Below are 15,678 nucleotides of genomic sequence, written 5' to 3' on the forward strand. Positions count from 1 at the left end.
AAATATGCTAATTAGCCAGTACATTAGGACACATACAGAAAAGTATTAATAAGAATGTAATTATATATCAGTTGTTGATGGAACATGGAGCTCATTACCCAGCAGCTTTTGTGTGAAATGAAAATTCTCAGAGAGCATGTATGAGTAACCAGGAAGGAAGATTTGAAGCAATGCTTCTCCCATTCCAAAACGGTAGGGAGCTGGCTCAGATGCCAGGCACATCCACTGCCTGTATTCCTGCCGTATGCAGTGGAACAATGGTTTGGAGACGTGCAGGCAGTGACACACGAGAGATGGCCCTGACAGTGTGTATTAACATATTTTGATCATGGACTGTAATAAATATAAAACCTCCAGCTCACAAAATGTCCAAAAGGTCCTTCTCCTACTTTGACTTTCCTGCTAAGTACTACAGATAAAAGTGGGTTCTGATAAACAGATCCAGAAATTGCAAGCATCAATGCCATTTTATTCTTGCAAGATGCTGCAGTGCAGAAATAAGATGCATTAGCAGAGCTGTGTGTCAGGTGGGGGGGGGGGCAATCTCAGTGTATATGTGTGTGCAGAGGGGGGCTGTCTTAGTACAGGAACAGCATAATTTACTACAGGGCAGGAGTGAGGTGCATTTGCAGAGCTGTGTGTGTGTATGGTGGGCTTTCAGTACTGCAATAGCAAGGAGTGCTGCAGGAAAAGAGTGGGGTGTACTGGCACAGCTGTGTGTGTGTATGTGTGTGTGTCTCAGTGCTGGAATTAGGGTACACTGCAAGGCAGGAGTGAGGTATATAGGTAGACGTGTGTGGGGGGTCTCAGTACTGAGATAGCAGTGGGTGCTGCAGGACAGGAGTATGGTGCACTAGCAGACCTGTGTGTGACTGTGTGTGAGGGAGTTTCAGAGCTGCATTAGCAGGGGATGCTGCAGGGCAGGAGTGAGGTGCATTGGTAGAGCTGTGTGTGCGTGTGTGGCGAGGAGTCTGAGTATTGGGAGAAAAGGGGTGTGTGTGGGGCAGGAGTGAGGTGCATTGGTAGAGCTGTGTGTGCGTGTGTGGCGAGGAGTCTGAGTATTGGGAGAAAAGGGGTGTGTGTGGGGCAGGAGTGAGGTGCATTGGTAGAGCTGTGTGTGCGTGTGTGGCGAGGAGTCTCAGTATTGGGAGAACAGGGGGGAGGTGTGGGGCAGGAGTGAGGTGCATTGATAGAGTAATGTGCAAGTGTATATATATGTAGATGGATAATTATATATGTATATGTGTGCACATATATGTTTTTACGTGTGCTGTTATGTGTACAATTGGAGCAGGTGGCATGTATTCAAACTGTCATCTTAAGAGCTGAACAAAGTGTCTACTGCCAACCACAAACTCTGTATTGGCAAAAGCACACACCAAAAATGTGATATGGAGGAAGCTTTGTGATGTTTCTCCTCCTTTCACCTTCACATCTGATGTGATCAAAAAAGCAACAGAGAGGAAAGAAAGGGCTGGCAGAGAAGAGAGCTCCTGGGATCTGCACACCAGGGAGGAGGAGGAGGAGTGGGGGGTGTTCTTGAAAGTTTGGAGAAAGTTTCTGTGCTTGCTGCACAGATAAGCCAGCCGTCCCCAGCCGATTAGCTCTGAAGGTGTCTGAAGACTTTGAAGGTGGCAGCTGAAGCTGCTCCTTGCGTCCTTGCCCAGAGACTCTGATTCAGCTGCTCCTTATCAGCATCAGGCACCTGTCAGGGCTTCTTGTTGGCGGGGCAGGAGGGGAACAATCAGAGATGGATGGATTCCTGTGTCTTCCCATCTTTGAAAGATATCTGACTTGGGGCAGCAGGGCCGCTTTTATTTTACTCCTGCCTGCTCCTTCGTTCCCTGCAGATGCCGGGAGAGCTGCAGCCATATCGCAGACGTGCTCCCCATCCGCCGGAGCTGAATCGTGCTATTGTGTCAATCCCTGTTTGTACTCCATCCCACGCCAGGAAGGAGAGAGGCCACTGATGCAGGCAGCCAGTAGGCTAGAGACAAGGACATGAATGAGCTTCATTCACAGTCCATCCCCTCCAGGCCCTTGTCCTGCATATCGGAAGGAGGCATTCAGCTCCTAACAATGGAAATTAATTACAAAAGAGCCACTGTGTGCTTACTCTGGGAGAGGATCCTATCAGTGCTCGGCGCTGCTGCCCAGCGCTGTCCTAAAGCCTGGTGCCAGAGTTGGGCATGGGAAGGCCCAGTCCAGCAGCCCCATGGGTCTTAGAGAAAGTGAGATTTTTTTTTTGCAGGTCCATAATGCATTCCGATAGACTCTCAGAATATGAGAATGTCCATGTGCTGTCTGCGACCTCCTAGATCACAAAGATACAGCAATGGTGCCAGGAACCAGTGCCAAGCACACAAGGTCAGAAGTCACCACATCAGACTTCAGTATCTTGGTTGTATATTGGGATCATTGTGTGTGTGTGGGGGGGGGGGGGGGGGGGGGACGACAAGAAAACTTTACCCACCAGAGAAATAATTGACAAATCTGAGTCTCTTTCAATTTGTATGAATCTCTCTCTCTCCCTTTAGAGTAATTGCCTACAGAGGAAACAGAGGCAAGGTGTGGCACACTCTCTTACTACCTGAAGACAGGACTTTATGAAAAGATTCCATCAGCAGATAGGAGAGGTACCAAACCCGATAACTAGATCCCTATTCAGTACATAATAAGACCTGTTAGTGGAGTTCAGCAGTGAATAATCCAGGGTACAGTGGGAAGCTGGGCAGAGGACAGTAAAGATTCCCATTTCTTATTAACAAGAAATGTAGTTAACTTTTCAGGACGGAAAGGGATTGTTTAAACATAATTCCCAGTGGTGCTATTCTGCCAGGTCACCAAGCTGGGATCTTTTTTAACTTGCTTCCTTTCCCCATTGCAGCTGGCTGTAAAAGGTGAAGACTGCAGCTGAGCCCGAACTGCTAAACAGCAATGATATATGTGAGCTGTATGCAGACAATCCAAAGATAAATCCCCTCCAATTATTTCTGCTGTATTAATCAGACACTAGCTGTCATCCATCGAATATTCAATGTAGATTATGTGATTCCCTTCCCAGCCCAAACCACCATTCTTAGCCCTCTGTTCCTGAACCCCAACTGGAGGATTTTCATCCCTCTTTCCCCCCATTCCCCACCCCTGCCAGTCTGACCCAACCCAACCCAACCCAACCCAACCCGTACACTCTCGTCCATTCCTCAGGCCAGTCCAAGCACTCCTCCCCTTCTTTCCCCTTCCTATCCATTTGTCATCCAGCCACCTGTCCCCCTGACTCCTTTCATTACTGCAGCTTTACAAAGAACATGGGCTGGAAGATACAGCAACAGCACCTCCTTGCAGTTAGAGTTGATTCTTCCATTAGGCAAATTAGGCAGTCATTTAGGGTCCAAAACTTGGGGGGGTGGCAAACCCCCCAGAAACCTCCAAATGCCTCTTACCCACTTGTACGACATGGGACCAGAAGGCTGAATGGAATGGGTGCTGGGGAGATGTGGGACTGGAGTCGAGGAATGTGCAGCTCCAATTTTTCATTTTGGGGTTTTTTTTTTCATTTTGGGGTTGGGTTTTTTTTATTATTTCATTTTCTTTTTTTGCTTTGTTTAATGTTTTGTTTTGTTTTCATTTCAATTTGTTTGCCATGAAAAGAAATTCCCAACAAACAAATTGCTGGGGTCAGGGAGCTCTCACCCTGGCCTGCACTCTTCCTTGGTCCTGAATGAAAAAGGTCAGGAGCACTGCTCACTCATTTCCACCTGGGTCCCAGTCCTTTAAAAATGACACCGTTTCCCTGGAGGACAGAGCCGAATTGACATCCTCTAGTGCAGCCAGCACCATCATGATGTTTGGTAGTGCAAAGTATGATCGACAGGTAGGGGATGCAGAGAGAGAATGCTGGGCACTGCAAAAAGGGACAAAGAGACTGGAGTATGTTATGGTCGCTGGCCGCAGCGGTCCGCGGTCGGGACCGACTGTCATGGCCGCTGGTCGCGGCAGCCCGCGACCAGGGCAAAAGCCTACCCATGGGGTCGGGCCGTCTCCCAGGCTCCGGCAGGCACGGGCGGTCCTCTCCCGTGCTTCTCTCATGGCCGTTGCCACTGACGGCATCCAGCCGCATGGCTCCTCTCTTGCCGGGTTGACTCCGTCCCCCTCTGGGGCTGACTAGGGCTGCGCGCGGCTGAAGGCTAAAATTAAAGGAACCACGACAGGAAGTTGTCGTGGTTCCTCCCTTGTATTCCTCCCTGTATTTTTGATATTTAAGGCAAGGTCTGCTCCTCAGACCTTGCCTTGGTATTGAGGCTTCCTGTTTGGTCAAGTTCTGAGCTCGGAGTTCCTTGGTTCCTCCAACTGAGCCTGTTCTTGTTTGTTTGTTCTTGCTTCTGCTCTTCTCCCTCCTTGGTTTGATTCCTGTGGCGTTGACGCTGGACCGGCTTCCGGCCTCTCTCCTGGCATTGACTCTGGACCAGCTTCCGACCTCTCTCCTGGCATTGACTCTGGACCGGCTTCCGACCATTCACCTACTTGGACTACAGGACCTGCTTTCGACCACTCTTCAGCTGTCACTACTGGACAGACCTATGACCTGCTGGAGGCGCCAGCAGTCTGGAGACCACGGCCTGCAGGAGGCGCCTGCATCCTGACCAATTCTCCGTCCTCTGTGATTCACCTAAGTCCAAGCGGTCCTGGTCCCTACGGGCTCCTCCTGGGGGGACCAAGGACTTCCAGTGGTGAAGCATCTCTTCAACGTCTGCAGTAACAGGCCTCACTTTCCGACGAGAGGGGTCTACGAGGGTTCACTCTCTCTGAAGTAGCCCTTACCCTTCCTCAGACTAAGGGTCCACTTCCAGGTTCATAACAGAATACCAAGGCCATGGACCGGCAGAGGCCTCAGCCAGGCAGGCCATTCCTGGACTGGCCCAGAAGATTATGGAGCAACAATGACTATTGGAATCTATGGCGTCTTCCCTAGAACGGCTCAACGCTCGTCTCGATTCTTTGGCGGCGGCTCAGGCAGCTCCACCACCTTTACCTCCACCATCCGTGATGCCGGGGAACACTATCCAAACATTCCATTACCTATTCCTACACGTTATTCAGGTGAACCTCGTTTGTGCCAGGGATTCCTCGATCAATGCAGCATGCATTTCCATCTACAAGCTTCTCTTTTTCCGGATGATCTGACTAAGACTACATATATCTTATCTTTGTTGGAGGGCAAGACCCTGGCGTGGGCTTCTCCCTACTGGAGACGAACAAATCCAATTCTGAAAAATCTTCCTCAGTTCTTGAAACTGTTCCAAACAATATTTGATGATCCAGGAAAAGAAGTAGCCACTGGTTCCAAGCTTCTACAACTTCGCCAAGGAGGTCATCTGTTGGCGGATTACACTATAGAATTTAGAACTCTTGCATCAGAACTCCATTGGGAGGAGAGCTGTCTTCGGACCATATTCTTGGAGGGATTGTCATCCAGAATTAAGGACAAAATGGCGGCCCGTGAGTTGCCTCACTCCTTGGACTCTTTGATTGAATTAGTCACCAGGATTGATCGCCATATACAAGAAAGAGCTCGTAAAGGTCGAAGCACGACAGTGCCTATTCCTTTTCGTTCTTCTCCCCCGGTAGCTCGATCTACATCCATCACAGAGGGATTGGGTGAAGAACCCATGCAGTTGGGTGGTGGACCTCTCTCTCCAGAAGAAAGGCAAAGGCGACGTAAGACAGGCCTCTGTTTATATTGTGGAGGGTCGGGCCATCTCATTGCACGTTGTCCTACGCGTCCGGGAAACTGCTAAGCCTAGGTTCTATTGGGGGAGTAACCCTAGGCACCACTTCTCTGGCTTCCCCTCTCACACAGCAGATAACTCTGCTTCTAGGAGACCACAAATTCTCTACGCTGGCGTTAGTAGATTCCGGGGCTGGAGGAAGTTTCATCCTGCAAGATGTGGTAGAACAACTGAATATTCCTACCCATCTGTGCCCAAGACCATTGATCATCTCATCCATCCACCGAGACCCTTTGCCAGGGAAAATAACTCATCACACGATTCCCTTGGATTGCCATATTGCACTGAATCATACCGAAAGCATCACCTTATATATCATTCAGAAAGCCATTCACCCAGTTGTTCTTGGTATTCCTTGGTTGCAACGTCACAACCCACAGTTCGACTGGACGTCTTTAAAACTGGTTCATTGGGGTCCAGCTTGCCATGAAATCTGCATTAAAGGATCTAATGCCTCAAGTACTCATATGTGCACCACTCGTCTGGAGGGCCTTCCTTCCCAATATGGACAATTCACCGATGTCTTCTCTAAAAAGGCCGCAGATACGTTGCCCCCGCACCGAGAATTTGATTGTACCATTAATTTGGTTCCTGGAACTACCCCGCCATGTGGTAAAGTCTAACCGTTATCCGCATTGGAGACTCGTGCTATGACTGAATATATCCAAGACAATCTACAGAAGGGATTCATTCGACAATCCAATTCTCCAGCGGGGGCTGGGTTTTTCTTTGTTGGGAAAAAAGATGATACGTTACGCCCTTGTATTGATTACCGTGGGCTCAATGCTATCACCATCAAGGACTGATACCCACTACCACTGATAGCGGAACTTTTTGACTGCCTACAGGGAGCCAGAGTGTTCTCTAAATTGGATCTTCGAGGAGCATATAATCTAATCTGGATTTGGGAAGGTGATGAGTGGAAGACTGCTTTTAACACCAGAGATGGTCATTATGAATATCTTGTTATGCCCTTCGGATTGATTAACGCTCCTGCAGTATTTCAGCATCTCATCAATGAAATATTCTGAGATCTACTTTATGTGTGCGTAGTAGTCTACTTAGATGACATTTTGATTTTTTCCTCCAATCTACAGACACATCGGCAACATGTTGTTCAGGTGTTACAAGATCGAAAAATGCATTTTTGAACAGGAATCTTTACACTTTCTGGGGTACATCATTTGCAAACATGGTTTCCAGATGGACCCTTCCAAATTAAGATGTGTCCAAGAATGGCCCCAGCCTATGGGATTACGTGTACTTCAGCGTTTCCTTGGATTCGCAAACTACTATCGTAGTTTTATTAAGAATTTTTCTAAACTGGCTGCACCTCTTACCGCCCTTATCCATAAAGGGACGAACATCAAGGACTGGCCTATTGAAGCTGAAAAGGCTTTTCAAGCGCTTAAAAACTCTTTTCTCCAACAATCCTGTCTTCGGCACCCTGATCCCAAACGTCCATTTATAGTGGAGGTGGATGCTTCTGCTGAAGGAGTAGGAGCTGTTTTAAGCCAGAATGACATGTCTGGGACCTCTCATCCTTGCTCCTATTTTTCAAAAAAATTTTTATCAGCGGAACGGAACTACTCCTTCGGGGATAAAGAGCTGCTTGTCATAAAGCTTGCCTTTGAGGAATGGCGGCAGTGGCTGGAAGGAGCCCAACAAAGTTTGAATCCGTGCCAAGCTCATTGGGCGCTCTTTTTTACACGTTCTAACTTCGAGCTTTGATATCGCCCAGCTAACAAGAATGTTAAGGCAGATGCCTTATCCCAATCTTTTTCCACAGAAGACATAGAGGAACCCATTCAACATATTATAGATCCGGCCTGCATCACTGTCGCTGCAACTTTCACTGTTCCTCCTGGTAAAACGGTGGTGCCTAAGAGACTGCGTAACAAAGTGTTAGTCTGGGGGCACGATTCTCAGCTAGCCGGGCACCCGGGACGAGCCTGGACTCAGACACTTCTTCAACAGTACTATTGGTGGCCTGGAATGTGTAAAGACATACAAGCATATGTGGATTCTTGCCCAACCTGTGCTCAACATAAGATTCCTACTGGGAAAACTCAAGGACGTTTGCAACCATTGCCGGCACCCTCGAAGCCCTGGACACACATCTCCAGACTTCATTGTGGACCTTCTGCCCTCAGAGGACAACACAGTAATATGGGTAGTAGTGTGGGCCAGTAGTGGGCCAGTTTTCTAAAATGGCCCACTTTACCCCACTACCCTCCCTCCCGTCAGCTCCTCGTTTGGCTCAACTGTTTATGCTCCATATCTTCAGACTCCATGGCCTATCGCAGCACATCGTGGCCCTCAGTTCACAGCACGTTACTGGCATAATCTCTGTAAGAAATTTCACATTTCATTAGACTTTACAACCACGTTTCACCTGCAATACCACCAAAGAAAGGGGCACTGTGCCAGAACCAATACCACCAAAGGAAGGGGCACTGTGCCAGAACCAATGCCACCAAAGAAAGGGGCACTGTGCCAGAACCAATACCACCAAAGGAAGGGGCACTGTGCCAGAACCAATACCACCAAAGAAAGGGGCACTGTGCCAGAACCAATGCCACCAAAGAAAGGGGCACTGTGCCAGAACCAATACCACCAAAGAATGGGGCACTGTGCCAGAACCAATACCACCAAAGGAAGGGGCACTGTGCCAGAACCAATGCCACCAAAGAATGGGGCACTGTGCCAGAACCAATACCACCAAAGAAAGGGTGCTGTGCATGACTGCTAGCACTAGGTAAGATGGCTGCACATGACTGAATATTCTCCTAGGGTGAATGCTTGCAGCCATAAGCTCAAGAGCACACCTTGCACATCCCTGTCAGACAGATGCCACCAACAGCTCTTAACTTATTATATAGATAATAAATACTGTATAGGTTAAAAGGAGAGCAGATAGCTAGATAGATGTTTCAGTATGAGTTGCAAGAGGAAGGCCTCAGCAGGCAGGAGCATGGGCAGTATTCACAGGAAAGGAGCAGGAGGAGAAGAATCCAGTGCCGAAAGTAACAGCCTTGCTGTGGTATCCCAGGTAACTGACCTAGGGCAGGAGGCTCCAGACAGGAAAGTGGCAACAAGAGACCTCAAATGAGAAGAAAAGGCAAAAGTATCTTTAATACATTTGTGTGCCTGCGCTTCCCATGATCCCTGTGCACCCTCTCTTCCAAGCCTGCATCCGCAAAGGGTGGGAGGAGAGATGGGCTTCCACGTAATGCATTTGAAATGCATTTAGGCCTCACTCGCACATTTGATTCTCCTCCCACAGAGCTGCAGATTCACCTAGGAATCTGAGATTTTTGCCTCTGCCAGGCTGGTGGCTGTGCAGTCAGCGCTGAATCAGCTCTGATGAGCTCTGTGAGGGAGGGGGCGCTGCCCTGCGTGGACTGTAGCACTGTTTGGCCCCCTCCTCACATCACAGATTTGGACAATAACCCTTTTAAGATAAGAAAGTTGGAAAATCACATGAAAAGTAACATAATTAAATGCATCGGCTCCCGATCGTTTAGCAAGAGCTGAAGAAACAGGGGACGGGGCAGGGAGGAGAGAAGAGAAGAGAGGTTTTTAGTTTATTGTTTTAGTTTAGTTTATTATTTTGGCTTTTCTCATATAAGTCAAAGCATATTACAGCAAATAAGCAAAATATTACATAGCATAACAGTTTATGTGCAAAGCAGCATCCACTAAAACATTTAAAACATGTTAAAAATTAGAAATGAAAAAGGGAGGGATGGAGAAAGGGAAGGAGAAGAGAAAGAGAGGAAGGGAGAGGGCAATGGAGGAGGAGAAGAGGGGAGGAAGGAGGAAAGGGAGGGGAAGGGATGAGTACACAGCAGAGAGATCTACTCTTCTTCTCCTTAAACCAAACCCTCTCCTTTTTTCATTCCCCTTTCCCTCTCCCTCTCAAATTCCTAGGCAAGATGCTGGTTATCTGAGGATTCCAGATAATGGCGCTTTTACTACGTGTACAGGTATGCATTTGTTCCCCCACTACTGAACTCCAGTTTTTACATCAGAGAGAAAGCAGGCTCTTATGCCTTTCAAAAGATCAACAAAAAATGATATAGTTCATGAACGTTCCCTATGCTCAAACAATATCTGAAGAAGGGATTTGTGTCGTTATCACCATTCAGGGTTAATGGATGAGACCAGCTGTCAGCAAAGGTCCCCTGTAAACTATTCTGAACTTCCTGGGAATGGTAGACTTCATGCCCAATGATGACACTCCTGCCACCTCTCAGCATGGCTAATACTACTGAGCCACTTCTGAGATTCACGCATGGTGTGTAGTGCGGCTGCTAGGCTCACATTTGGCACTTTGGCCTCTCTGTAGTGGCTGGTAGAACTGAGCTCTGCTGTCTTAGCAGGGCCGGTACTAGCTTTTTTGCTGCCCTGTGCGAACAATTATTGTGCTACCTCCATCCCCCTGCCTCAGTTCATTCAGTCTCTATCCAGAGCCCGTCAAAAAAAAAAGCCCAGCTCCCTCTAGCAATCTATATTTTTAATAACCGACACCCGCTGTCCCCTATTATCCCCTCACCCCCAGGAACCCATGGTCAATGGAAGGATATTAAGTACCCTAGTGTTAGGAAAACAGAACATATTAGACTGCTATAGATCCCTATGCAAAAACTACTTGCTAGCAAAATACCCTCACCTCAGTTATACAGGCAGACCCTGACCAAATACAGAATAAAGAGACCAGAAAGCATACATAGAAATGTGCAAAGAAGAACTGAACTGGAACCCACAACAATCCAGCCTCTACATGCAGAGCAACAATGGAAAAATAGAAACATTACCATTCTTCATAAAACATTAAACATAAAATAAAGAACTAGAAAACATCAATCATAATAAAACCATATTCATTAAAAAATATTTCAAATTAGTTAATGAATAGGATATCCATAATTTCCCAAACACCAATAAAATATTTCAAAACAGCAGACCCATCAAACACTAAGTAATAATTACAACAAATAAGGATAAAAAAAAAACATCCCTCTCTCCGTACTTGAGAACATTTTATTTCCAGATGCCCTTAGACTGTTGTGGATTAATGGGGGAGAGGAGGGGAAGGCTCACACACACACACATACATACACTAACACACATCCCAGACAGGCTCCTATTCACACACACACACATATTTACATACACATGGAGGCAGGCTTCCTCACACACACACACACACAGGCAGGCAGGCTTCCTCTCACTCACATACACATACACACAGGCAGGCAAGTTTCTTCTCACACCCATACACACACACATACAGGCAGGCAGTCTTCCTCTTTCACACAAACACATACACATGCAGGCAGTCTTCCTCTTTCACACAAATTACACTTACATTCAGAAAGGCTTCCTTTTTCACATATACACACTAGCAGGCTGTTCCATGGTTGCCAACGGCACTGCAGTCTCTCCTCTTGTTTGTTTGCCAATGGTTTGGGCTCTGCCACCATGCCATTCAAATGCATGGTATGCACACTGGGTCGTGCCAGGCCTGTATGTTAGTGCATTCCCACAGACTGCTGTGTTCTCAGGATATAAGAAAATCATTCAGAGTTCATTCATTAATTTAACTGCTGCTGCAGGATGTGTGTGTTTAAGGCAGATTGCATTTATTTATCAATCAGCACTTGATTACTCACCTTAGAGAAACCCAGCTAGGTGAGATAAATAGTAAATAATCCATCTAATAACACAATACACATACAACATACCACACACCTTACAATGTATAGTAGTCATACAATCATAATAATATTAACATATCTTCATTCTCGTTGCTCTAGTACCAGGTCTTTTTACTATCCCTTTCAACCATGCGTTCAACCATTGCACAATCAATCACCTATTCCAATTCTTGGGAAAACAAATATGATTTAACCTGCTTTCTAAACTTCAAGTAACTTTCTTCTTTCCTTATCTTAGCAAGCAGCTTGTTCCATAATATAGGACCAAAATAACTAAACAGTTATTCACATCAATGATAACTTAAAGTTCTTTTGTGAACAGATCTTCAAAAGCGATTGCTAAGATGACCTTAAGTTGTGTGATGTGGTGCATATAGTTAGCAAATGTGCCAAATATTCAGCAAGATTACACATATACACTTAAAGACTAATGTCAATATCTTGAATAGGATTCTAGCTCCTATGGGCAACCAATGTAACTATTGCAAAATTGGGGCGATATGATCATCTTGCTTCATCGTCTACATGAATATGGTATCAATGGCTTAGTTCTTCAATGGTTTCTTTCCTATTTGGTCTGAAGTTTCCACTGATTTGCCTCAAGGGTCAGCATTTTCAGCAATCCTTTTTAACGTCTATTTAGCCCCCCTTTGTAAGATTCTGGCATGTCTGTATGATGGATATAAACTCTACGCGGATGACATTCAGTTTTTTGTTCAAGTCTACCCTTCTTGGAACGATACTGTTGAACTGGTTAATCTATGCCTATCTTCCATCAAACATTGGCTGTTTTTTAATAAATTATCTTTGAACATCTCTAAAACACAATGTGTTTTGATTCAAATATCCATTCCAAGATTTTGATGTCTTCAATTTCCATTGAAAATACCTCATTTTCATTAAACACTCCAATACGTAAACTTGGTGTGCTAATTGATCCTTTGCTATCTTTCCGCCCTCATGTTAAAAATATCATAAAGTCTGGATTCTTCAAACTAAGAAACTTGCGTGGTCTTAAACATCTTTTGGAAAAAGCCGATTTCCGAACTATAGTTCAAGCTTCGATTCTCCCTATAATAGATTATTGTAACTCTGTTCTACTAGGTCTACCTGCAGTAACTCTAAAACCCTTACAACTACTGCTCAATGCAACTGCACGTCTCATTTCTGAAACCAAAAGATGGGATCATATCACTCCTGTCCTGTTGGATTTACATTGGTTACCCATCAGTGAATGTATTAAGTACAAAATTGCAGTCATTACTTATAAATTGATTTCTGACTCTGTTTCTTCATGGGACGATATATTGCCGCAGCCAACAACTTCGCTCTGCACAAAGAGGCCTTCTTGATGTGTCTTCTTCATCCCATGCCAGGCTGTATACAGCCGGGGATAGTGCTTTTTCTGTTGCGGCACCTATTTTGTGGAACACTTTTCCAGTTGAACTGCGTTTAGCAGACAGTTTAAAAACTTTTGAATCCCTATTAAATACATGGCTGTTTAAGCAAGCGTTTTATTAAGCTATGGCACTATTGTAAGCATCTCCTGATTCGACTACTGTTTGTCTATATTTATTTATTTAGAAACTTTTATATATCGGTATTAGTGGGGACATCATACCGGTTTACATTTGAACAAAAGGCTTGAAAATACATATTAACAGGGAAAAGGAACTGGGAGAAAGGGATTAACCAAGATCAGTAAGGAAGGAAAGATTAACTTAACAAGAACAATCATAAGTTAACAAAATTAGCTCCTTAATGTAAGGAATATGTGGTCAGCATGAGGTGGTGAAGGGATGGTGTGGAAGGGGTATTCTATTCTGGATAGGCTTGTTTGAACAGTAGTGTTTTTAGTTTCTTTTTACATTTAGTCACACTTGGTTCAAGGCGTATGTTCACAGGGAGGGAGTTCCAGAGGGTGGGGCCTGCGATAGAGAGGGCACGTTCGCGAGTAGAGGAGAGATGGGCTGATTTCAGTGAGGGTACATGTAGGGTGCCTTTGTTTGTGGATCTGGTGGGTCTAGAGGATTGGGGGGCATTGAAGGGGATGTCGAGCCAGTGGGAGTGGTGGGCATGGATGGATTTGTGTACAATGGTCAATGTTTTGAAGTGGATACGGGAGAGAATGGGGAGCCAATGTAGGTCTCTGAGGATGGGGGTAATGTTTTCGTGTTTGCGGGTGTTAGTGATGAGTCTTGCTGTGGCATTTTGTAACATTTGAAGGGGTTTTATCGTGGACAGGGGGAGCCCAAGGAGGAGTGCCTTGCAGTAGTCTAATCTGGAGGTTATGGTGGCTTGAATCACTGTACAGAAATCTTGGGTGTATAGTAGGGGTCTTAGTTTTTTAAGTACGTTGAGCTTGAAGAAACCAGCTTTTAAGATGGAGTTGATGTGAGGTTTCATACTTAGTTGGGGGTCGAGGAAGACTCCGAGGTCCCTGATGGACGGTTGCGTTGTGATAAGTTTTAGCTTGGGGTCCTTAGACTGGGGCAAAAAGGGGGAGGATTGCGAGGAGATGAGTAGGAGTTCAGTTTTATTGGTGTTAAGGGCAAGGTGTAGGTTGGTGAGCAGGGAATTGATGGCTGCTAGACAGTTTTCCCAGTGCTTTAGGGCATCGGAGATGGAGGTGTGGATGGGGATAATGATCTGAACATCATCAGCGTAGAGATAGAACTTGAGCTTGAGGTCAGAGAGGAGATGGCAGAGTGGGGTTAGGTAATCATTGAAGAGGGTAGAGGAAATATTCAAGTATTTTTGCTGATATATATATATATGTAATGTATAATTATTATTTTATGTATGTTTTATGCTATACATCACCTAGATTTTTTTAGGTGATTAATAAATTTAAATAAAAGTAAAAAAAAGTAAAGTAAAAGCTATACTTGCCGGTGTATTGAAGTAACTGTAGTTGGTGCAGATTAACTCCCAGAAATTCTTGATATAGGAAATTACAGTAATCTAACTACTAAATACGCCAGCATGGAAAACTGATACCAGATCATTCTTAGTCCATACCATGAAAGCTGTACTACAGAGGAGGTGTGCGGTTTCATTCCCTAGGCATGGATTTTCATACCCGATGCCTTGGCTGGAAACTGCTTAGCTGTCAATCATAGGGGATGTGCTAGACAGACCTTTATAGGATAATTTGGGAGCTCAGCGAGACCCAAGTCCCAAGAGGATCAGCAACATCAGAGATCTGAACACAGACACTACTTTGAAAATTTCCTTGGTTTTAGGGTTTCTGTACAGTTCATGCTTCAGCTACTCCTTTGACAAGCTGCCTATGTGTGTGTGGCATGCAGCCCCACCTGCTTCATTTACTGGTGAAAAATCCCAGTCAATTGCTGCTCAGTGGCAATCACATGCAAAGTGTAGGATGTGTTCTCTCTCTGTAACTGCTGTCTACTGACAGTTCTTTAGATATGGCCTGTCCCAGCAGTTGATGACATTGGTCTCAGAAACACATCCTGGGCTTCACGTCTTATTCTCACTCAGCAGTAACTGAGTGCATGTACTGTATACACACACCAACACACAACTCAAAAATAAGTGCACAAAGACAAATACATACACACACAGCTGTAACCTACCCTTGATGGTCATGATTCACCCACATAAGACAGTAGACAGTGCTCGCTGGCTTGCAGGATGTATTCTATACCCTCCTGTTCTGCACACCACTGGAGTCATACATAAGTTCTTTTTTAGCCTGAATCAGGCGGCAGCAATCTAGTTAGAAAGTCAATTTGATTGGTGGCATTTCTAGGTGCCAGTGAGTATCTTTGTCCTTTCTATACAGGTCAGGCTTTCATACTATCAAGCATTTCCTCTCTTCCAATCCCAGTAATACTAACCGTTCATCCAATATGAAACCATATGTCCTAGTAAACAACACTCCCTTGGCTGTCCTTGGCAGGCCTCCCGGCTCACTGCCATCCAGACTCTTCTCAGTTGTTTCCAGATAAAGAAGCCTCAGGCTTTGACCACGGGAAATACCATTAACTTGGTGCCAGCATTCACACTTAATCCATTCCCCCCCATCATCTCTCTGGATCTACCTTTCTCTTTTCCCAGCTTGCCTATAAGATGATCCCTGATGGCAGAGCAGTTCTGCCAGGATTGGGAGGCACTGGGTAGGGAGGCAAGGCAGGTCAGGC

This window comes from Rhinatrema bivittatum, chromosome 5 (genome assembly GCF_901001135.1).
Source record: "Rhinatrema bivittatum chromosome 5, aRhiBiv1.1, whole genome shotgun sequence".
NCBI lineage: Eukaryota > Metazoa > Chordata > Amphibia > Gymnophiona > Rhinatrematidae > Rhinatrema > Rhinatrema bivittatum.